This window comes from Larus michahellis, chromosome 4 (genome assembly GCF_964199755.1).
Source record: "Larus michahellis chromosome 4, bLarMic1.1, whole genome shotgun sequence".
Taxonomy (NCBI): Eukaryota; Metazoa; Chordata; class Aves; order Charadriiformes; family Laridae; genus Larus; species Larus michahellis.
Window position 1 is genome coordinate 4,301,683 of NC_133899.1, and position 24,453 is coordinate 4,326,135.

General features: G+C 39.4%; 1 long non-coding RNA gene across 4 annotated transcripts in view; it reads right to left on the reverse strand.

Annotated features, from left to right (window-relative positions):
• The window catches only part of LOC141741774 (uncharacterized), a 95,864-nt gene that overhangs the window by 67,629 nt on the left and 3,782 nt on the right, over window positions 1-24,453 (reverse strand). The window contains exon 1 of one of the 4 annotated variants that reach the window (XR_012586457.1): window positions 3,259-3,271. The exons of 2 other annotated variants lie outside the window; for them this stretch is intronic. This is a non-coding gene — a long non-coding RNA (uncharacterized LOC141741774). Of the gene's footprint in view, window positions 1-3,258; window positions 3,284-24,453 lie in introns of those variants that run through there. One more of the 4 variants, XR_012586455.1, reaches the window with a different exon arrangement.

Sequence of the window (24,453 nt, forward strand, 5' to 3'; positions counted from 1 at the left end):
AGAAAAGCTGGCACAGCCATAGCTGCTTGCTTGCTCAACTCTGGCTAAAAAGCAGCACTGAAGACTGCCAATATTTATGTGATTCTCTCATTTTATTCAGAGAGCAAGAACCACCAGCCAAAATGTCTTGGAGCACCCTAAACATAACAAGACAGCAATAGCACTCATTTCTCCTAACCGCTTTTCTGTTGAATAATCAAGCTTATATTAGTTTTAGAAGTTTTCCTCTTCCAAGATGTGGTGGGTAAGTCAAGTGTCTTCTAAGCTGAAGACTGCACTCAGAGCTTAACCCTGCCAAAAATTACGCATGGGAAACTTGCATGACTGGGTCTTATAAGATAGCAGGGAAGCACGTCTAGAGGAACAAGTACTAATAGAGGTTTCCATGGGAAACCTGGGGGTTTGACCATAAGAATTGACTCCAATTTCCACAGCTCGCTGGTTGCAACAGATACAGTTTCCTCTTTCTTTCTGTTCATGCCTTTTGTGCTGCACAGGGGCAATCCAATTTTTATTCCTAGGCTTTAGGAGAATCAGTAAATATGCTCTGCCATGGCAGACCGTTTTTAAGCTAACATCTCCCCAGCTGTGACCCGCAATTGCACATCTGAGGAGTGAAGTGTATCTTTGTAACAATGCATTGGCCTCCCTCCCAACCCAGTCACTTGGTGTACTTTTACTGAATGAAGAAATTATTCAAGAAGAATCTTATCAACATATGCACCAAACGTCCAGATGAGTGTAACTGAATCTGCAGGAACACCGATTTGGTGCTGAGCCAATATTAAGACAGCAGCATTCAGGATTTTCTCCCACTGTTCCAGTCCATCAAGGAAGCGAAGCACACATGGAGGGATGATGTGTTCACTCTTCAGGGGCTGCATTCCAGCTCTGTTCCAGCCAGATTCGAGCCCAAGACTAGGGGCCAAACAGGACCCTCACAGTAAGTCACTGTGCTGGTCCCCTTCTTATTTAACATCTTCTCCATTTTGTTGCTGCCTTCTGAGACAAACACTTTGTAGTATCACAAGGCAGCTTTAAGATACACTTCTAATGCCGTTATACAAATTGTAACACTAAGTTGAAAAAAGGAAATTTCTCCAGTGATTCAGCTCTCTCTGTCTGGGACCTTCTGTCTTCTAAACATATGAACTACCAAATCAGAGTTCATTTAACCTGACACACTAACACTGGCAGCTCATAGAGATGCCTCCAGCCTATGAAACCCCATAGCAGACCATGAGCAACCTGCCCCTGAGTTATGCTTTCCAAGCCAAAGCATCAGTTTGTTTATAATTAACAATGACAACTTGCAGTACAAAAACACAATTCAGCATGATGAAGTCTCTCCCCATCTCCAAATCCACTTCGTAAAGGCCCTGCATCGAAGCCTGATCTGCGGTGGACACGCTCCCAGAGGTCCTCACGCCTTCTGTCTGACACCCATCTAGTGGCACCTGCACTACTTAGCAAGGTAAAGGAGCACCTGACTCAGTGCTCAGGTGGATGGGTCCTCTCCTGATAGAGCTAGAAGCTCTTCTGGGAGGATGGAATTTATAATCTATACCCATGTTACTTTATTTTCTATTGTATAAAAAATTACTCTGTATCTCTATACATTAGACACATCACCACAATGCTGTTTGTGGCTGTCAGCTTTTTATGGTTACCAACTGTACTCTCCAATGCATCCTGCCTCTGAGGTGAGTCATGATAACAGATAACAAACAGGGCTACCACAGCTTCTTCATTCAAACCAACGTCAGTGCAAGACCTCCCTCCTTCTTGCAGCCAGGCTTCTCTTCCTCCCTAGGGGAAAACTAAGCATGGGGTATTCCTTCCTTCTTCCTGCACTGCTGCCCAACAGACGATTGCTCCAGGACATATACAAGCAGTTCACCCATGGACACAGACACTGAAGATACCACTCTAGCCTCTCTAGAAGCCTTGCTGAAAGGTTTTCATTATGAAACGCACACAGCAGTGACTCTTATGGCTGCCTTTAGCTGCTGCATACTCCTCCTCAGTGCCCTTCTTATCCCTCCCCTGCTTTCATGCGTGCATCTCGTGCAACTCAAAAGCTGTCAGATTCCTTCTGCAGACTAATCTCCTTACTACAGTAATTTCCAGTTGACTCGAAGGACTTTCTGCCCACTGTAACAAATACAACATGAGCTCTTCTAGTTTCTTCCTCAGTTACTAATCCCATCCTTTTGTGTTCTAAATACTCAGATTTACACCACCTGCCCAGAATCCCCTAGGGATCTTTGCCATGCTTTTGTCTTCACGTATCCCCTTCTGTAATCTCCTTTTAACCGAGCCTTGGTCTGCACTGTCCCCAGCAGAAGCAGTGTCAGCTACAACAAATCTTCAAGACACTTTGCATGAGAAAATAACAGACATTCATGTAATGCTGAACACATTTCTAAGCTCAGCAGACCATTGCAGTCATTCCTAACTATAGACATCATTCACTAGGCTTGAGACTCTACAGGTGCTGCATTGCCTTGAGGTTCTGAGAGCTGTGACATTAACAGTAAAATATCTTGGCTAGCTTAGCATAAAGGCAAGAAGACTGCAAATTGACATTAAGTTTTATTCAGGTTTACCCAGAGGGCAGGAAAGTATTCTAGTGTTAAGGGAAGAAAAAAAGGAATTAAAGAGTCAGCATGAGTATTCAGAGTCAGATATGATTATTCCATATATTACAAGCAACCCAAAGAAAACCAGCTGCCTCTGGTGTTTGCCTTAACTGTACATGTAGGGGGTTAGCTTAGAGTAGATAGAGTGACACGGTTCAGGGGAACACCTCATTGCCAAAAGCATGATTTAACCCCAGAATACAGCAGCTAGTCACACTACCACCCGAGTGGCATCAGGCAAATTACTCAGCCCAGGGCTCCTACTAAAAAGAAGTGTTATAAATAGGCTTTGAAGGAACATGAGTTCTGGTCTGCTACAGAGATAAAGGTATTGGCAGATCTCAGCATACTGGACTTCAAGCTTGCTTTTCCTCTACCTTCAATACATTCAAGCCCAAACTTAATTAAACCCCTCAGTTTATGTCAGCAGAGATGCCGTATAGAGAAATTACGTGTAATGTTTTCCTCCAGCACTCAGAAGGGATACATGAAACCCTACAACCAATAAGTAATGCGTGAGAAACTAGTTCAAAGTTTAAAGACTGATAGAGAAACATGCACACGCACCCCTCCCCTTATTTCTTCCAGCCTGAATTCTCTACAGAAAAGAAGATACCTTTCCTTCTGGCTGACCATAAGGCTTTTCCATAAGGCCTAAACTGCTGCTGTTTCTAGCAATTTATAATGATCCCCAGCTGGCCCTCATCCCCCAGCCTGATTAATTAACAGAGAGATGTTTCTTCACTTCCTGTGGCTCTACATCTCTTTGTAAAGTCCTGCAAGTGACCAAACGGGAAAAGAGAAAGGGAAAAGCTGTAGCTGGCACTCATCCAAGCACGTATCTTTATGTGGAAGATAATATCCTTAGAGAGGAAAAATGACAGAATAAGCTTCCCAGGGCATCGTGCAGCAAAGGAATGCTGTGTTATGCGCTCTCTGAGAAATTCACTTTCAGCTTTTTTGCCCCTATTAAAAAAAGACAGTGGGTTTTGTCACAGACTTCATACTAGCTGCTTTCACAGTTCAGAGGCATCCATCACGGAGATGTCTCAGGACCAGTCCTCCTTCCCAGCCGATTCACACTGCAAGTAGTAAATGGAGTTGGTTACTGATGTGCACCTTTCCAGAATAGAAGCTCCAACTAATAGCTCAAAAGCTACCTGGGAGCTCCTGGTGAAACAAATTACTTCTTTTTTTAATGTATCAGAGCGAGTGGACCAAATTACAGAAGTATTAAAAAACAAGCTAGTATTTTGTCATTTACAAATGCAAATACAATGTGTGCAAGCACACAGAAAGGCAAACCAATTACTCCTTATCCCTCTGAAACTTGAAAAGGTGGGTGGGAAGAAAACATAACAAAATGAATTGATCTTTAGACCTCAGCCTTTTCTCTGCAGGTAAATCTCTGTTGAAATTAAACACAAGTAAGCCAGATTAAAAAATTGAACAGCAAAACCAAAAGAGAATTCAAGTGAGTAATGTAAGAGCAATAGGAAAATAGGGAATATTGAAAATGAACTCACGTCTTTATATTGGCAAAAGATTAAATGCCATGTTTAAAAGATTTGAATTCCTTTACCATGTTTGTATATTACATTAAATTTATTTAACCTGTAATTGCTATATTTTTGACTTTTCTTTTACACTGAGTAGTGATATCCAATGCTATTAGAAGTACAGCATAAAATTCTTAAAACAATTATTCTTGAAAACAGTGATTATTACTGTACCATGTCATATTGATGCCACCTACAAATGTGGTTCCATTGAGCTGGAAGCCCAAAACCATGACTTTGATCATCCCGTCTGGCCTATACACGTTTCCTTCACATCAAGCCACTGAAATGATCGAATCAAAGTCTGACCCAGGGTTACCCATCGCCAATTGTCTGTCGGTCCAGCAACATTGCATACTGAGTGTATTATCTGTAGGGAGAATTTAGATGTCTGCTCAAGAGTTCCCAAAAATAAAAGGAAAGGCACCTTGCAAAAGGTAAAGGAGGGAAAGTGATTTATTACGAACGTTTTCCACGTGTCTTAGTGGTTCCATATTTTTATGTAATGTTCTTATTTTCAGCCATCTATTTTTAAAATGTCTGAGAAGGATGTGCTAGTGAGTCAGTGGGAAGATCTGAAGGAGGCAAATTAAGAAGAGAAAAATGAAGCACAGTGGACAAGGCTAAGAAGGCAAGTCCATGCAGAGGGAACTGGGCTGGAACACGTACAATGTAGGAGAGCTGTCTCACTGCCATAAAAACACATTTTGAAATGTGGTTTACATGTGGTCCTAAAGCTTGTCACCACTAGGTCTCGCTGATTTTCACTGTACTACTGACTTGTCTGTGGGGTTCTGGCAAGCCTGTATTTTGTGTGGCATGTTCCCACCACTAAAAAAGTGACCATTTCCCCTCCCGCATGACAGCAGTAAATACGCAGGAAGATGAACAGTAGAAGCAGCATGTTCAATAGTACTATTTAACAGGGAGATGTTCCCCACTTCAGGAACAGTGCAAAATCATTAATTATGTTATTGACAAGGTGTGAAGATTCAAATCCTGGGAGAGCGGCACACAAGATTTTCACAAATTCCAGCTGATAACTGACGCTGACACCTGACTTGACTGACTTAAAGTTTCAAAGCTCAATCCTGACCCAGTTCTCTGCTTCTCTTCTCCTTCCATATTAATGAACTGAAAAAGCCCCTCAGCTGTTCAAGTTTCACACACTAAGCACGAAGCAGCACAGCAGGTCCACGAAGAGCAGCTGAAAGCGAACATCTCAGCCTGAGCAGACATTTTGCTGTCGGGCTGATGATAGTTTTTAAATTTACTTAAAGTTATCTTTTTGCCAGCTTGTATGATTGCTGCTGTGGAATCTGGAGTTTTAGGAAGACTTTTTTATGCAGAAAATAAGCAAAAAGTGGCAGATTAGGAATATATATCTTTTGAACTAGCATAATACTGCTGAAATGTCTTTAAGATACATTGTTTATATAATATTTTTGTCTCAAACTGTCCTTTTTTCAAAAAAATACTTCTTCCTCATATCCACAAAAAACCTTAATGACATTTTGCAGATTTTTCCTATTTATAGATTATTTTTTTCTTTTTTACCAAACAGCTATTTTTCTTTCCAAGATAATCAAAATTGCTGATTTATGTGAAGCTTGATCAGATCTTTAGGCATAAACACCACCTGTAATTAACAGGTTTTCTTTTCTTACTTGTTTACTGACAAAGTGGAAGGGTGGAACCTTTGGTCTGCTCTAGGAGAATATAAAATGAAACCCGGTAAGAACTGACCATCTATGATGAGGCTGCCTGAAATAGCTGAGAATACTGTGATTAGAGAGTCCACTTAAAGAAAAAAAAATTACATTTCTTTTTTTTTTTTTCTGTAACAGCAGAAATTTTCACATAAGCTTTTAGCTGGCAGCAGTAAAACATGAATTGTTTCTTAGGCTGAATTATCACTACATGTTTCATGAGGATTAACTAGTATGTTGTTATTAGAGTAGTCAGTGATTCTGTATGCCAGAAGATTGGAAGATTAAACAAAAGCTAATCTCTAGAAAAGTAGGACAAAATCCTTTGTTTCTTTCTCAGGAAAAAGAATTCACAGCTTGCAGGTTCTCAAAAGCTGGCTTCCCACTTGCTGTCTCATAGACAAAGTTTTTCTTAACATCCACCTCTCCCAGAGGAATGCAGCCTCCAACAACGGTGTAGTACAGAATATTAGGGATCAGGAAGCACCAGTGCTGTTCATTTTTTTCACAGCTTAGCACTAACAATAATTAATTTTTTCTATAAATCAGGCAACTCTCTTCTCTTTTGTTGCACTGATGGTCAGTTCGGCACAACTGGGAAAGGCTGACACATCAGGCTGCCGCAAAGTTTGACGAGGTATTCAGCAAACCACTGACAAACAAAATGCTGTGAAAAGTGTTTATGCATATTTTAAAGAAAACTGATGGCAAATTCAACATTTATTTTAACTCGAATGCACAGTATAAAGCATATTTCAGGTTCTTGTCACTGACTTATCAGCTGTAGGATCATCTTGTAAGAGAATGAGATCAGTTTGACGCATTGTGTTCTACCAAAAATCCTTTACCACAAAGGATATTGTCACTCTCGCATAACTGCGCCTGCTACCAACCTTTAATTATTTTAAAGGAGAATAACAATCCAAGTTTGGGATGCAACACCTGAAAACAAATTATTTCAGGCTATATAATGCAAAACCTGAAATCAAATTATTCCAGGCTATATTCCAGGCACTCTGTTTCTAAATGTAGAAACAATGTACTAACGACATGTTCTTGGAAAAGGTTATATCCAGTTCTTGACTGGGCACCAATGTCACATTCTTCAAAAGAACAACAGAACAGATAAATTTTCATTTAGTGTGATATTTAAATAATGTTAATTTTTGATATGAGAAAGACAGTGAATTTAGAGCAACTTCGTAATACAATTCTACATTAGGTTTTCGTTGTATATTTAAGTATTACATTTTCAGTAGCCCCTGTCACCAAGTTCTCCACTGGAAGTATCAGTGGCATTCAGGACTCTGATAAACAGGTAAAAGATAACAACAATAGATACAGTTCTTGGTAACACAAGACACAAACAGCGCAACTGATATGTCCCCTACACAATACTTAAGATTTTCAAAGGTGGCTTAGTATCTGGACATTTTAAAGAGATTTTTAATATTTAAGAGAACTTTGACAGCTATCAACAAAAAATCTGGGAGTTTAGCACTCATGCAGAAAATTATGAAAATGGTCTAAAATTGCCTTTGAAATGTTCAACTATCTTCAGTAGCTTTGGAAAATACTTAGTATCGTGCTGTATGACAGAGAAACACTACATATTAAGTAGATCTTGTGTATACTTCTATTAAATATTCTCCTACACTGGAAGAAACCTCCCATCCAAGTGCAGGAGACTGGCCAGGAATGGCAGCTCCTGGGAGGATTCATCCAGGGGAGAGTGAAGCTTTAAAACATTTGCAATTCACACTCGAGTGATCTCTTAATTTCCTCCAGGCTCCCTCTGCAGTCATGTTCTGCTGAGAGTCCCAATTAAACAGATGAAGCCGCTAAAATTAGTTATCTTAACAGTGATGCATCGGTTCATGCCCCTCCTTGGGATCAAAGGCACCTCAGTGGGAGTGACTCCCAGACAGCTGGAAAGGTCACCTAGGAAGTTCCTGCTCATCTGCTCCAGGGTCAGATCTTTCCCGTGGCAAGGTCTGGACCCAGCAGTTGGTAGAGGGCACTTTTTGCCTCCAAGGAAGTTCTGACATGGATGCAGTGATCTGCTAAGGAATTGGCAGCAGCAAGACTGGGACTTTTGTTTTGCTCTCCGTCTCCTACCTACCCAACTTATGGTACCTGACTTAATGCTGCCTTGTACCTGTCTCAGGAAACATGAACCAAATCAGCGTTCAGTGAACACATGGGAGGCCTCTTACTGATTCATAGGTTCACCGAGGCCCGTGTGTTAAGCATCATTGCACAAACAAGTGAGAGGACGAGCTAGCTTTAAACTCAGGATACTCCAGGCTAAGGGCTAGTATGGAATGTTTATTAATCAGATCATATATTCACTTACTAGCTTGTTCTGTTCCCACAAGTTTCTCTATCCAATCCCTTATAATTAGAATAACCAGTAATTCAGTAATGAAAATAGTTGCTAGAGTTTCAGATCTCACAGCAAAAAATTAACTGCTACCAGCATTACAATATTTAACATCTGCTGCAAGTCACTCACGGCTAGTTATCCGCTCTTCTATGGCTCCCTAATGATCTTAGAGAGAGAGAGGCAAGGACGAACTACACGAGATCCACAGTGAGAGGATTTAGCTCATACTGGCAGGCAGATCTGGCAAATTTTCCTCTTTTGATGGCCACTGCTGCACTGACGCTTGCCAGAGCAGCATCTGTAAAAGCGTAAGGGATGAGCGCATCTATACCCGTATTCTGTGCAGGTCAGCTGAAAAAAGCTGTAAGGAAGAACTTACCAGATATTACTGTTTGCAAACAGCCATTTTGGAGGATTAATAGCTCCTGTAGCCTGAATATAATGGCTGAGTTGGTTTTTTTTTCCCCACTGGAAAATAAATTTCCTAACAGACCCAAAATCAGAAAGCAGAAGATCTGATCAATTTTACAAGCATCATTCTAATTTCAGTGAATGTTCTACTTTGAAACCAAAGATACGAACAGCATCATTTCCAGGGGGTTTTGGCCAAAACACACCTGCATATATTTGACAGGCAGAACCTAGAGTCCTTCCACACACAACATACCTCAAAAATCACACAGTCGGAAAATTTTATTCCCATTCACAGGTATGTATTCCCAAAATACTGTATTTGTAATGATTTGTGGGAGATCCAAGGAAATAACTATCATATCCTCAGCTGATGTAAAGCAGCATAACTCTACTGAAATAAATAAAACCAACCTCTAACAGATTCAGCTAATAATTTCTTAAATGAACTGTGTAAGACTGCCTCTGTGCAGTTCATTTCTAAGGGACAAGAAAGATGACACAATGATGTCTCATTTTTAACAGGCTACAAAATGAACCCGAAGCACCTATCGAAATTACTAAACAGTGATGACATATCTCAGCAGCTGACCTCATTCTGCAGTTCGGGTACGGCTACCTGCCTGCTCAGTTACTTAAATTTCCATTGAATAATTATTTTGGTTGTCGACGATTCCATCGTATTTTATTATTCTAGGCTAAATTGAAGAAAGAAGCTGCAAAATTGACTATTAATGTCATGTGTGTTACACATTACATTTTGCGTATTACATTAGCATTATACTGACAATTCTTAGTTTTCCTGAGACAGATGGAAATGAAAAGAAAGCAGAATCTGGAGACTTTTATGATCTTTTTACTAAACATAAACAAGAAATGAAAAATAATTTTCTACATACTGATTTACAGTTACCTGAAGATTCAGGCTTGAAAATAGGGATAATTCTTAAAGTATCTCCAGAGACATACTAATTGCTCTGCCCCCAATGAGCCTGTTTCCCCATACATTAGCAGTTCCTTGGTAGGCAGTTTTTTACCCTGAACACATTGCTGATTTGTAATTTATTTTTGTATCTCCATACAGTTAAATGCCATAAGAAGTTTTTCTATTTATATCCAAGGTTGTAGTGATTGGTTGGGATCTTAAAACACACAGTAGGACAGCTATCCATCAAGAATGCTTAGCATAGCCTGGAGAAGAGGAAAATATCATGGGCAAAACCCAGTAACGCATCCCTCTCCCAAAAACCAAACGCAATCTTACACAACTGGTAGCATTTGGAGTAGATCTGGCCAGTGAGAGAAATCCCACTAATATGCCATATCCACATGGAAAGAAACAGTAAAGTTGGAGGATGCCTGGTCCAGTGCTCCCATTTAGCTAGGTAATTGGGGTCCCAAATTATCACCATTTCCACTAATACCTTGTATCCTTGGTAGTAGAAAGGCTGAACTACTGTTTACGGCTGTTATTCAGGGTCAGGTGCATTAATAAGGCTCAGAGTGAAACGGCATCAGAAATCAAGAAACTTGACTTCTATTCTTTGCATTTGTCAGAGGTCCTAACAACAGGCTTATTCTGTACTCAGTCTACTAAACGGACATAGAAAGAATTGCAGTTCCCTAGTTGTGAATGATTGATTACTCTCCTTGATTTCTAATTTTGCCTGAGTAAATATTTCAGGTTCTGGTCTTGAGGTTGTAAAATAAATCATAATATAATTATAGCTTGCCAGTGTTTCAGAAGAAAAAAGTGCATGAATTTATTATTTCTGATAAGCAGTCTTATAACAACAGAAGCCTAAGGTTTACCAGCAAGACAAACAAATTAACTTCTTCTACCCGTGCATTTCATTTCAGATTAAAATGGCTAAACTCAGAATTTAAAAGCGACCTACGTGATTCTGGAAGATGAGCAGGCTAGTGCTTAAAGACACAAGGACCATGCATCAGGACAAGCACTTGTACGTTTTGAAGTCAGCTAGTTTCAAGCTATCAAATACATCAATCCAGTGTGCACTGAAGCACTGTATCTACTGTCAATGGATAAAAATTGCTTTATTTCACATAATGAAAGTGCAATTTGTAAAGCCTTGTGTTTGGAACTTAAGACAGTGAAATTATGTTGTAAGCTACCTGATTTTTGGCTGTCAAGCTAAAAACCTATCTGGTGAGGATGGAAGTCAAAGGCTGAGATTCACTCAAATTCCAAAGCAAGACTGCCATGACAGATTGGACGTAAACTGTGTGACGGAAGAGAAAAACACTTAATCATATGTGATAATTCTCTATGTTTGCAGTTGGGAGTGTAATTTCATTGTAACCTCATCACTGTCTAGCTCCAGAGATGGCTGCCTCTCCGTTTCCTTTTCTGAGGTACATAGGGAATAACTCTGCTCCAGTGCATAAATAGGAGTTGGCCTCAGTCAGCACGCAGAAGCAGTAAAGTACAATTTGGAAAGGCTGAATTAGCTCAAACACTTTTGGTTTACCCAAGCAAAAGCATGAAGACTTGATCCTGAATTCATCCTCAGACGCAAGAGGCAGACACTTCTCTTGGATACTGTTATACCCACCCTGTTGCTACAAAAACTTGGCCTTATTCAACAGCCATGACGGATAATAATCTAGCTATTTGCGTTAATGCATACTCACTCAGCCAGAACAGGACTCTGCTTGGCAGTAATCATGACCCGTAACAGTGCTTAATGTCATCAGCCATCTAAATTTAAGATGAAAAACGAAACATTTCAGTGGATCCCTAATGATTTCTATTATGAGAGTATAAAAGGCAGAGACCTGAAAAACCTAAATCACACATCTCATTGCTATTTGAATGATAATAGCTCTGCTGCCTGTTTGCCTGGCAGGCAGGGTGAGTTGCACAGAGTAGAACAAACTAGTGGCAAACTCTCACTGCATTTCTTTTCTATGATCCATTTTATCAAGCAACACTTCATCTGGGAGATATTCATGTTACTTCTGGCACATTATCGGAAAGCAAAGGGAACTGCAGCTTGAAGAAGCTGGAGTTCATGCTTACTCTGGACAACAGGAAGTCTCTCAGTATGCATTACTTTCAGCCTTCTAGTCTTTTAATATTTTTTCTCTTTTGAGAAGTTCTGAATTATCTACCAGTATCTTTTTTAGCAATGGAAACTCATTTTAACCACCGTGCTTCCTAATCTGATTGCAATTGTAGCATTCAAGAATGAAAGGGTCTGAAATTACATTAAACTCATCAGGACGCACTCTGGGAAATGCTATGTTTTAAACATCAGATAACAACCTGAGCCATAAATTCAGAACAATGGACTGTAGCAACCAGATAAGGAAAAGAGAGTTAATTTCAAATTACCTGATTTAAAAAGACACTCAGCTGTAGTCTTCCCATAATCACCAGACTAATTCCTCAAGGATTCAGCTCAGTTAAAGCATGTCATCTACCTAGTGTGATTCCTGCTGTACTTGATTTCTTGCTCATTTCTAAGATATGAGACTGTTAGAGCAGCTCTGCAAGATTTTTATTACCTACCATCAGTGCTTCAAGAGGGGAAGTTATGCTAAAAATTAGGGGTATGGAGCCCGCATCCTTCACAAACACAAGAGATTGAATATCTCAGTTGATGCAAGGCAGGGGCACACTGGCATGATCATTGTGGGAGAGAAGATGAACTCTGGGAGGGAGTCTGGCAGGGAGTCTCATTTCTAGCTGCACTTAGAACTTACCAGAAGACATCACCTGGTGTGGGCAAGATCAACAAGATTATGCTGATCATGACAAGAGATGTTGCTCTGCACTAGCATTGGCTCAACTGGAATGTCCTGTAAGGAAGACCAAAAGTTTAGGAAAAGCACAATCTCTCTGAAAAGTTCCTACTCATCCAAGGCTTTTAAAACTCAAATGATCTCTGAAACTGGCGATTGGCCTCCATATTCGAATGATTAACCAAATATCAATTCGATTCTCTGCTTCCTTCAAAACTTCCTGTTTTGATAAAGATCACCAATTTCAGAGCACCAACAATGATGCCATGACTATCATCATCTAAACCATAACTAGAATTGCCCGGGTGGTGGTCAGACTGCTACAGTCATTCTGGATTAGAAGACTGCTATGATTCGCTATGAATATCTATTCAACTAATTAAAAGTTCTATAGAATCATAGAATGATAGGGTTGGAAGGGACCTCTGGAGATCATCTAGTCCAACCCCCCTGCCAGAGCAGGGTCACCTAGAGCAGGTGGCACAGGAATGCGTCCAGGCGGGTTTGGAATGTCTCCAGAGACAGAGACTCCACCACCTCTCTGGGCAGCCTCTGCCAGGGCTCTGCCACCCTCACAGCAAAGAAGTTCCTCCTCATGTTTAGGTGGAACTTCCTATGCTCAAGTTTGTGCCCGTTACCCCTTGTCCTGTCCCCGGGCACCACTGAGAAGAGCCTGGCCCCATCCTCCTGACACCCACCATTTAAGTATTTATAAATGTCGATAAGGTCCCCCCTCAGCTGTCTTTTTTCCAGACTGAAGAGACCCAAATCCCTCAGTCTTTCTTCACAAGAGAGGTGTTCGAGTCCCCTAATCATCTTGGTAGCCCTTTGCTGCACCCTCTCCAGCAGTTCCCTGTCCTTCTTGAACCGGGGAGCCCAGAACTGGACACAGTACTCCAGGTGCGGCCTCACCAAGGCAGAGGTGAGAATGTATCTACACAGATTTAAAGCTAAGTGGCAACTGACAAGTGAACGGGTTTAACCTGAGCTTAACATTACATGAAAAACAAAGGCAAATGACATGGCATTCGAATGGACAGTAATGCCAAGAAATACAAGTTTACTACATGGAAAAGGAATTTTAGAACAAAATCTTGTACTAAAAAGCTATTGACTGTTTGAGGATATTAAAAAAAGATTTCATACAAGCCACTGCTAGGTAATATAATCTTGTAGAAAAGCCACAGCGAATTGAAAGAGTTCATATAGTGGTCAATGGAAGATTAAAATAATGAAATTTTGACCCTGCAATAGGTTTTAAAGCATATGATTGGGATATGGCAATCCCATTACCTGGTTCATCATCTAATATTATTGAGGAAAGTAGCTAAGAACATTTCAGAGTGGATTAGGATGCTGTGAATAAGGACCTCAATGGCTGTGAAAAAAGGCCAGGGTGTGGAAATCCAGCCCTTAGTCCTTGCCCCAAGTCAGAATGCTGAAAAAAACATAGTTGGGGTGACCCTGAAACTCTTACATGCATGGAAGGACAGGAAATAGAAGATCCCTAATGATTTCCTTAATGATTTCCTGAGAACTTGACATTCTATAAAAGCACTGAAACCCATGAGGATGAGGATATCTCTTTAGCAACAACCGTCAATAACGGCATGTAGAATAAATAATAAATGCTACATCCTAAAAGCAACCAGACATTCAGAAGTCTCATTTTCCCTTATGGGAACTATTAACATGATAAAAAATTCAAAATGGCATTACACAAACAGAATTTTGCAAATACGCCTGCTACAGGGACCAATCCTATTTACTGTGGACTATTCCTAAGGCGAGACACTCACAAATTTATTCCTCTACAGATAAATATTCAGGAACACTCTGGTGACCAAAAGGCTTCATATTCGATGAATCTGAGGCCCGTGATACTCAGCACAAATTTCGCTGTTGAATGAAGACTCCTTCTATAGAATATTTCATTGAAGAGAAAAATTTTGTCCCTGACTGGTGACTTTATTGCCATTGAAAGCAGTCTTTTAATAACAACAAAGAGTTTTTATGACAACAGGTTTCTGCTTCACAACCCAGGCTACCCAAGTGCTGGAGGAAAATGACTTCTCCACTAATTCCTTCTTTACACTCAATGTTTATGAGAGAAAACAGAAGCATGATTTAAATACTGAAAAAAAAAGGAATTTCATGACAACCACCAGAACTATCTATGCTTTCTTGAGAGTTTAGGACACCATTTCATCCTTCTTGTTTTTCTTGCCTTCTTAGTAAAGCGCCAATGTTAACTCTACCATACTAGTCACTTCTATTTAGCTTTGTATTTCAGATAAGACTTATCACCTCATTTACACATCTGTGGCTAGCATTGACAAAATATCTTCCTTTTCAATGCACATGCAAAGTCTGCAGCAAGCAGCATTGATCATTCTATTATCACTCTGTTATGCTTAATTTCCTCTTCATCTTTCAAGTCAAACTGCAGCTCAGACTACATCAATAGTGGTGGCAACGCACTGATGGATTACCCTTGCCTTTGGCAGGCATGCATGCTGCAGGTATGTTGTAAGATTGTGGGTAGCAGCTTCCCACAGAAGTACAGGTATTATCCACAGATGCTGCTTTCAAACCTGCGTTGTGATCTGCAAGACCGTGGCAAGTAAGGGCAATTGCTCTATTCCAAGATCAACCAACTCAAACAAGAATATTCCACAAGTTCCTTGCCACCGGAGCAGAACCCTCACTTGCAGACTGTAATGAGCAAGTAAGTCCTTTCTAATTGCCATCATTTTTTAACATTTTGAGAACACTTTAGCCAATTTTCTTAAAACATTAGCACCTAATAATTGTGGTATTCCTCAGATTAGTATATGTAAAAATGCAATGTCCAAATTGCTAAGAGTACTTTATCCATCATTTACCACCCTAAGTGCACATCTTAAGTGCCTGCATTTCTTTATCTGGTCTACCTCCAAACTATACGCACAAGTTACAAAAGTGTATTGAGAAAATTTGAGAAAATTAATTAACAAGGGAACTTTTGCTCCATTCTTTTCTGGCAAGGTCAATTTAGTAATTTGCAGTCATAATTACAGGTGCTCCAAGTCTACTACTCTTTGTGTTCCCTAGACACTACAGGTGCAGATCTGAACAGAAGTGATAGCTAAAACAGCCAGCGTAAATTATTAACTCTGCACTAGTTTAATTTCAACAGTCTTTGATTATGGAAAGTGCAGGAAAATAATCACTAGCTTTAGATGGAGTTTTATTCATGGCTGGCTGAATAATGAAATCACAATGTTCACAAATAACATGTTGACAAGTATCGATTCATAAGTATTTATCACATTTTTTCTAGGATTGTTTTCCAGTTCCAATTTATTTTCAAAATATAACTCCTCTCAGTTTCCATCTTTTCTTACTTACATGACTATGCGTGACTGACCCAGATGTATTTTGACATCTGAAAGTAGGAAACTTATAGTATATAACCTTAACTCTTCCCTTGGCAGTCATGCATGTACATACAATTTTTGAAACAATACATCGCTTGAAGTTTTTCAGCCTGCGTAGCCTTAGGGCAGGGAACTGAAAGATGACCTCCTCATGTCCCTTTCAGGTTATGCTTCTAATGGATTTCTTCTACAGCTTAACATAGAGTTAAAGCATTTCTAAGATGATGCAACCAGAATTATAAGAGTTGAATTTTACTGCCATGCAATTAGGGTGCTGTTAAAGTTTAATTTCATTTGTTCTTAAACTTGCTGGTTGTATCTTCCAAATGGGTTATGACTCTATGATCCTTTCAACAGCCTTTTGCTTGGCATAGGCTTTGCATTTTTGCACAGAGCTAGACAAAAGTATATTCGCGCAACAGGAAATTATAGCAGTAGTCCTGCATACACTTTTATAGCTTGATATTGTATATTGTTATGCATTTTACTGCATAAATAAGCACCCACTATTGAATATGAAAGGAAATATATGGAAATGTATTGCATCCAAGAACTGAAAATCATCACGTACTAACAATGCAGTCTAAAAATGGGCAGCATTTTGAGACCCAAGAGCAGATATGTTCTCTCACATGCAGTCAAGTGTAACTCTCATTTATCACATGCTCTGAACATCTTTACACAGTTTATAACAACATAAAGAAAGAACTTGTTCTTTTCAATATTAGTCACTCAAATTACCGATATAAGAGGAAAACAGATCAAGATGCTAAAATCTGGCCTCCACTGTATCTGGCAACAAAATATCCCTAGAACATATTCCTAGCACTGTGTCCCAGATACAACACCACACCGAATCCAGCATGAAGAACACAGCTTCCCATAGGAAATGCTCACTTAGAAACAGACGGAATTTGGATCAGTGGACATTTATTCACAGACACGTGTTAACTGCTTTCCCTGCATCGAAAGCTTTATTTATCTTAGCAGAGACATAAGTCCAATGTTAGGATTGATCTGCTGTTATGTTCACATGAGGAGACCTTGTTGCATTATGATGAACAGAGGCAGACAACATTGACATAATCTGAAACTAAGAGATAAATTGATGAGGTGTGGTAGCATAAAAGGCTAACAGGATCTTTAAATGTATGCGTGTGGGACTAATAAGTAGGAGGAAGAAAGTTATTTTACAGCACAGCTGAGGCAGAGACTGCAAGACTGCGTGCAGTTCTGGTAGCCACGTTTGAAAAGGATATTGAAAAATCATGAAATGATGGATGAGCTGTGTCTGGTACCTGGGGTTCTGTCTGACTGTTGCATGGCAACAAGGGGTGCACGCTTTCGGCCCAGCTCGTGTTCTCAAAGGAGCGCCTTTAAAGGGAACAGATCTGCCAGCTGCAGTCTTTCCTACAAACCCTCCTCCATCATCTGATCTAGTATATGGATTGTCACAGGCAGGCTCAGGAAAATGGCGACAAGTTTTCATTTCTCCTGCAAATAAAGGCAAGGGGCCCAAAAAAGAGACAATCTAGGAATGTTATGCTGATATGAGATATCGCCTATAATTAAAGCAGAATTATTTTTTTCTTTTAAGCACTTCCTATTGCCAGTTATGATGTGCTTGAAGAAGTACTTATTTTTCACTAGTGGTGTTTTGAGTTTGTCTGTGACAATTTTCTGTATTTTTTCTACTGAAGACACTTAAATCTTTTCCCGAAGAAGCGAAGGGACTAAAACAAATGATGCTTTTTTTCCCCAGTATTAGAAGGGAAAAGAAAAATCCAGTCTCCTTTGTGCTATCAGTTTTTGCTGTGTGGTAAACAAATGTGGCACATTTGTGGCTTCCACACCACATTTAGAACTTCAGGAAATCTAAATCTCAAGGCTTACATTTTACAGTACCATTTTGCCATTTTTTAAACACACAATCTTCCCTTCCTGTGTCAGGGGCAACAGAAGTACGCCTGTCTTTTACACTCCACCATTCCTCAACCTCCCTCTGTACAGCTGAAAAAATAAATCAATCTCCCACACTGGGGCAACTGATAGGGTTAGTGTCCAGTGCCATCAACCTGAGGACTCAAAAATCCAAAATCAGTCTCCAGAACCTATGTGATTTCCCCCAAACAAGACATATTTTACTAAAAAAATATTATGTTCATGTGCATGAATGTGTTGTGTCCTTCTGCCCCACCATCTGTTGAAATGGATCCCTGTGAGCCCCAAATCCCACCAGGGTTACTGGAGAGACCCCTTTTACTTCAGTGATTTCTGGTGTGGATTCCTGTGAGCAAACTGCCTTATCTTTTTCTCATTCCTACTCCTTCTCACCCCAATCTGATGTAAACTGGCCTAAGGGCAGGAAGCACACTACCATTAAGTGATGAGGATCTTGCCTTCACTTTATTAATGTCACCCTTGGGAGTGCTAAGGACAGACTGGGAGAAGATGATCACGTTATCAAAAGCGCTATTCCTGAAAGAGACAAGTCTTGAGAGTTTGTTTACATCAGATGTAGTGATTGAATTTCACTTGCCATGTCACAAGCATCCAGTCTTGTTGGCCACAGAACTAAGTGAATAATTTAGCAGGGAACTGCTGTATGCCAAGCAAACAGGTTGTAAAACAGTTCTGCCCAAAATCTGGGGAACCAGCTGTCTAGATCTGAGGCACAGAATAGTATTTATTGCTTATGCATCACGCTGAATTGCTAACAACATGGCCCAAAATTAGGAAAAGGATGATATTGCTTATGCATCACGCTGAATTGCTAACAACATGGCCCAAAATTAGGAAAAGGATGATAAACATGATAAACAACAACTTTTTTATTGTCCATCCTCAAAAACTCTTTTAGCACATGGACAATTGCAGAGAACTGCAGGCATTACTCTTAAGGTTGCTAACATTTAAAGAACAGTGTATACTAAAGCAGTTATATTCATGTGGCAAACAGGGGAATATCACAGCCTACCCACAACAGATAAGACAAATGCAGATTTTTGTGTGATGAGAATTACTGGTGCACAGTTTGGGCAGGAAATGAAGAAGTCATTCTAATGGGTAATTTGGGAAGCTAAATGTAGACCCATATTTGCCTGGATGTTGCAGTTTGAAAACCGTTCCTTTCCTATCATGATACTGAACAAACAAATGCTGGTTTTATTCATTCCTTGGTGGGTAGATTTTGCAAAAGAGCTCAGCATTGACCTAATTGTGGTCATGCTGGAATCTATGGGAATTTAACATCAGATTCAGCCAGAGCAGGAATTGGCTATCACTGCCCCAAGATGTGCAGTGTTATAGATTTACATATTCTGCAAAGCCTTTATAATTACGCCGTTATTCAGAGTGGCTGCACAACCATGTAATTGCCCCCTTTTCTGGTCTGGCTTCCCTGCTGGCTTCCACGGTTGTCCATTTATTTTCCAGGTGGCACTGCTGTCCATTTACAAATGATGCCTTTCTCCTGGCTTTATAGAGTTGGAGTTGGAAGGAAAGATTTCAAATTTCAATGAGGAAAAATTTCAACTGGCCTTAATTTTAGTGTAGGATATGTAGTTGTAAATTTGTGATTGATTTGCCAAACTTCTTTTGGATCAATAACAGAGAGAAAAAAACATCTTAATGGAGCAGACATTGAGAATAATTATCTATTCTCCTCCACATATGAAATATTTTTAATTAAATATATCCAGCTTTGTCTATTCAAAGCAACAGAAATGCCAATGAATTCTTTAAAAAATATTAAAGGAAATGTCATTCTTTAAATTTTCAACTAAGTCTGGGCACATTGTTAACATTCAAAAGGTAAGACCCAAACTTAACCGCTCATCCAGAAGAAGGCAAGGAATAAAATAAAGGAACATTTCATTGCTGTGCACAAAAAACTAAAACTGGGAAATAAATCATTATATTATCTTTGTGGAAAGAAATGACGACTTCAGCAAACCAGTTGTACATGGAGATATATCAAACAGAGACAACAGCTGTAATTCAAAGAAAAATGTATAATCATTAGAGCAGAGAAGTTCTTTTAATAGAATGACAAATGTAATGAATGGAGTTAGAAGACACGAGAATAACACTATTGATGTCTCTCAGAAAACTCTAACAATTAACAATGATAACAATTTTCAAGGAAAAAAAAGTGAAATAATCTTACCATGTATTATAGTCATTGTTCAGATACAGTTTACAGCACTCAAGCCTCAATAATCGTTGGGTGGAAATTCCCCCCTCACACCACTGCAGTCTGTAAGCCCCAAAGCAATTATCTTCCCATGCCCCACACAGGATTTTTACACAAATCAACATATTTTGTGTCCTTTAATGAGGTCGCTGTTATAAAATTGTATTAAATTTATTTTTTTCTCTTGAAACTTTCCAGCTGAGATTAAATATTATCACCTCATTTGTAGCCCAAACGTCTCTTAGAGCACTTTTAGTATTTAAACCAGAAACTGGCCAACATGTAAGTAGTGTCTGTCAAACTCTATAACCTACAGTGTCTTCCCCAGGGAAATGACTGCAGTTTTGCAGGCTGTGTTTTTGTCACCTTCTGTGTGACAATGACCTAGCCCTGGAGAAGAAACGTGGTTCAATCCTGCAATGTCCTGGAGTGCTCAGCACCCACAATTCCATGTGACAGCTGGGGATAATCAGTAACTTGCAGAATCAGACTCTTAGTAGACATTCTTTTTTTTTGCAAAGTACACAGGGCTAATTAACAGAATAAAACTGTAAAGACACAGGCTTATCTGTCTATGAGTTAAACCATAAAATAACCTCATTGTGCAATACCCTTGTGAACCTTCGAGTAATTCCCTGGCTTGACTGATTAGACTTAAAATGCAAAGACTGCAAAAACAGCATTCAGTTGCTCTACTTGATATGATTTCAATTTAAAGCTGGAAGTAAACTAGCCTGCTGCCCAAGTGTAATTCCAGTTCCTCTAGCTCAGAAACACTACTGCAAAACTAAATACATTATTTAGCACTTACTGACTATCCTTTGCTTAATTTGGGAGCATGAACAGTAAGACTGCATGCTCAAAGTCAAGTTCAAAACAATTTGGCTACATCTTCAAAACCAACAAATTTTCACTGAAGTGGGTCAGATGATAGTTTGACCTCTACCCTTGAGCACTCAGCAGCAACACTGTAATATAAATCCAATGTTTGCGGATAAAGCACCGAAATGTCTCTTGATGCATAAATCTATCTCTTTGTGGTTAAAAGATAATTCTTCTCCCTGCAGTACAATCTACAAAACGGCTTCATCTGTCTATGCGCTGAAGGTGCATCACCAGGAAATGCCAGAATTCAGGACAAAGGAAGACTCCTTCCAACGATCCTGGACGCAAGTTTCATACCTCGCTGGGGCCTTGCAACTTCTAGGTTACAGTGACAACAGCCACTCAAGCACCTCTGAAAGCAGCACACCAGTGACTTTAAGAGAGGTAGTGATCTGTACTAAAAAACATCACGAACAAATACCCGCACCACGGCTAGACCCAGCAAGGTACAAAACGCTTCACTGGCATCACTACCTGGAGAAGAAACTGAATGGCCATTAAGAACTTCTCTCTTTCTGCAGTGCAAATCTCCTTTTGGCACAGAAAATTTCAGCCAACGTTCCTACCAATTAATTGATTGAAATATCCAATCACTTACATTTAATTAGCACAATGACATTATTCCTCATATCTGTGGGATGCTTGCTGTTTTCAGAAGCCTTAATGAGATGCCCTCTGGAATGCTTATAATTGAAGGTGAAAATGGACTTAAGTTTCTAAAAAGGAAGGCCTGCATTTATAGATCATAAATGTCAATGTTTGTGAGAAGAAAATATTTCATTTTGGTGCACGGTCCACACTGCACATAGCTATGATGAAAGATTCTTATCTATACATTAACATTTTACCTGTAAGGTCCTGGGCATCCAGAGAGCTCATTCCCTTCCACTTAAGTTAGACTCTGTGATTCTACACAGAAAAATTAGCTGGTATTTCACGCTAAGTGGGCAACAATTTAAATTGTCCCCACATATAAAATACCAAAATTCAAATAGCTTTATAAAGTTACTACACTTCTTTGCTCTTGGACAATCATACATTTCTCTTAGTGAATTTAATTATTGCATTTAATGGACTGCTACTAAATGAACTGTATACATGCTGATCATATGGACCATGTACATGTTTTTGTACACGTGCTGATCGTGGCCTCTGACCAACATCTCCAAAGGCTGAATCTACCAGAGCACAGTTAGCTGTGTGAAGCAAAACATATCTTAGTAGTTTCTTTTAAGGCTCACCTGTCAACAATGAGAGTATTTTTATTTAGTTGACTTTTCTACTAGTAAAATGTCTGGCTTTGTACATATGACTTGTCCTTTTCCTTACAGAACCGCTGGTTCCACTAAACATAATGAAGTATAATCTTACAGTCCCTTCATTGTCCTCTTATAGGTTGGTCCCTGAGCACAGTTCCTGTTGTCCTGGCCCCAGAGCTGCCAGTAAGCAATACCATACATCACTGTCAATTACAAAGCAGCTAGCACCAGGCCACTGGAAACAGCTACTGGCTTTATGGTCATTGACCATCAGCAAGCTTTTCCCTTCAGGAAGTATAGGCTACAAAAGCTTTTCTTCTCTCAGTCACAGAGGGTTTAGTATCAATGCTAAGGAAGCAACATTCTGAAGTGTCTATGTACAAGAATGAAGTAGGAGCGTGAGAAGGAGACAGTGAAAGGATAATGTACGAAAGATGATAATATCCCTCGTATCTCCACCTCTTACCTTTCTCACCTTCCTCTGGTCCAACCTTCTAAAATGAAATCTGTCTACTCTTACTGAATCCCTGCTTGTCTTTCTCTTCCCTCATGTGGCCCAAAATATCTGAAGCGCCCAGGGAAGTACTCCTTGATCAGTTCCGACGGCGGGTCACAGCAAGCTAATCAAGGACTGAAAATGCAAAATATAGGATGAATTACCAGAGGGGAATAACTACCACAAAAATAATTTCATTTTGAAACAGGAGTTAACTTCATGTGAGAACTACTCATACAAACGCTATTTGTTTTAGTTGCTGAGGAATAATCTGAAAAAAAGCACAGTGAATTGTTTCTGTTTTGATACAAATCACTTTCACATTTATTCTAGACCTGGTTTTGCTGTTTCCATAATTTGTGCTTTACGCAGTTAAATATTCACGAGTCATTATATTGAACATTTACTTTTCCCTTGACAGTTGTTTTCTAAGTACAGTTCTTTGTTTATTATGTCCTGACCTCATGTATATTTGACAGCCTCTGAGGAGTGTTATTCCTCTGGAAGTAATAAATGAGTGCTATTTGTTATATTTTTATATTTTCTCAAGAATTTCTGCCACGAGCAAGTCAGGCTGCAACCGAGATATTAAAATGTCATTCTCAAGATTTCATCGTAAGTCTTTGGCTCAGATACAAAAAATGTATCTGTGATTTTACGTGCTGAATATCCCAAAATCCATAAATTCAGCACACTCAAATGAGGGAGCAGGCAAGAACAGTTGCAACAGTTTTGAGTGCACAGTCATTGTACGAATAATATTCAGAACTACCGCAATTATCTGAAAGTCATCAGGGAGCCCAAATAAGCAATTAAAGTACAGTTGCTATTTATTGCCTCACAGAACACACAGACATAATATTATAATCTTTTCTAAACTGTTACCACTGAGCTAATGCACTGGAATTCTACCAGGAACACGGTGCTCTGGAAGAGCTGCTATTTATAAAAAATGTAAACATAGGACCACAACTCTTTGAGGTCAGTACAGAATCCACAACAGTGTTGTTGGTAAGAACAGGGTCTTTTGTAAAAACAATTGTCCTTGCAAAAATCGCCTTTGTGAAATTTTATTCTGCCTTTTTAAACTTACATTTCATTAGATGCCTCCCAATCCCTGTATTATCATTACTGGAAAGGAGGCCTAACAACAAATATAGAATTAATTCTGCAGCATTAACTACCTACAGTGATTTTGGCATTAACCGGCACAAAAAATAAGCTGTTAAATTAACAGCTTCTTTTTCAAGTGGTTTACTTGATGAGAATTGAGCCCTAATCCTACGTCATTAAAGGAAACAGGAAGTGAATCAGATCAAGAGACACCGGTACCAGAAATCTCTATCATGTTTTCACAAATGCAAAGTTCATTTTGAGTTCTCTGGAAAACTGAAAATGTGCCTGCTTTGTACAAAGCCTGACCATGACTTACTGCTATATGAGGTCCAGTTATTCTGCTTTGGAATTACACATCACTGCATTATAAAGAAGTTTCACTAACTGCTTTTAAATAAACCTTTGTAAATTTCCCTTGAAATTCCCTTGAAAAAGGCCCTTTTTCAAATTTTAAGGTCCTCCTCCTCTGTATACTTTAAATTAAGACTTTGTCAGTAAAAAGCTAGCAAGAGAATTCAGCTTTCTACAGCTCCATCCATTTCAGTAATCTCTGAACATTAGTGTGAAAGGATCATTAATCCTACCAGTCCTCCTTGCATAGCATTTTC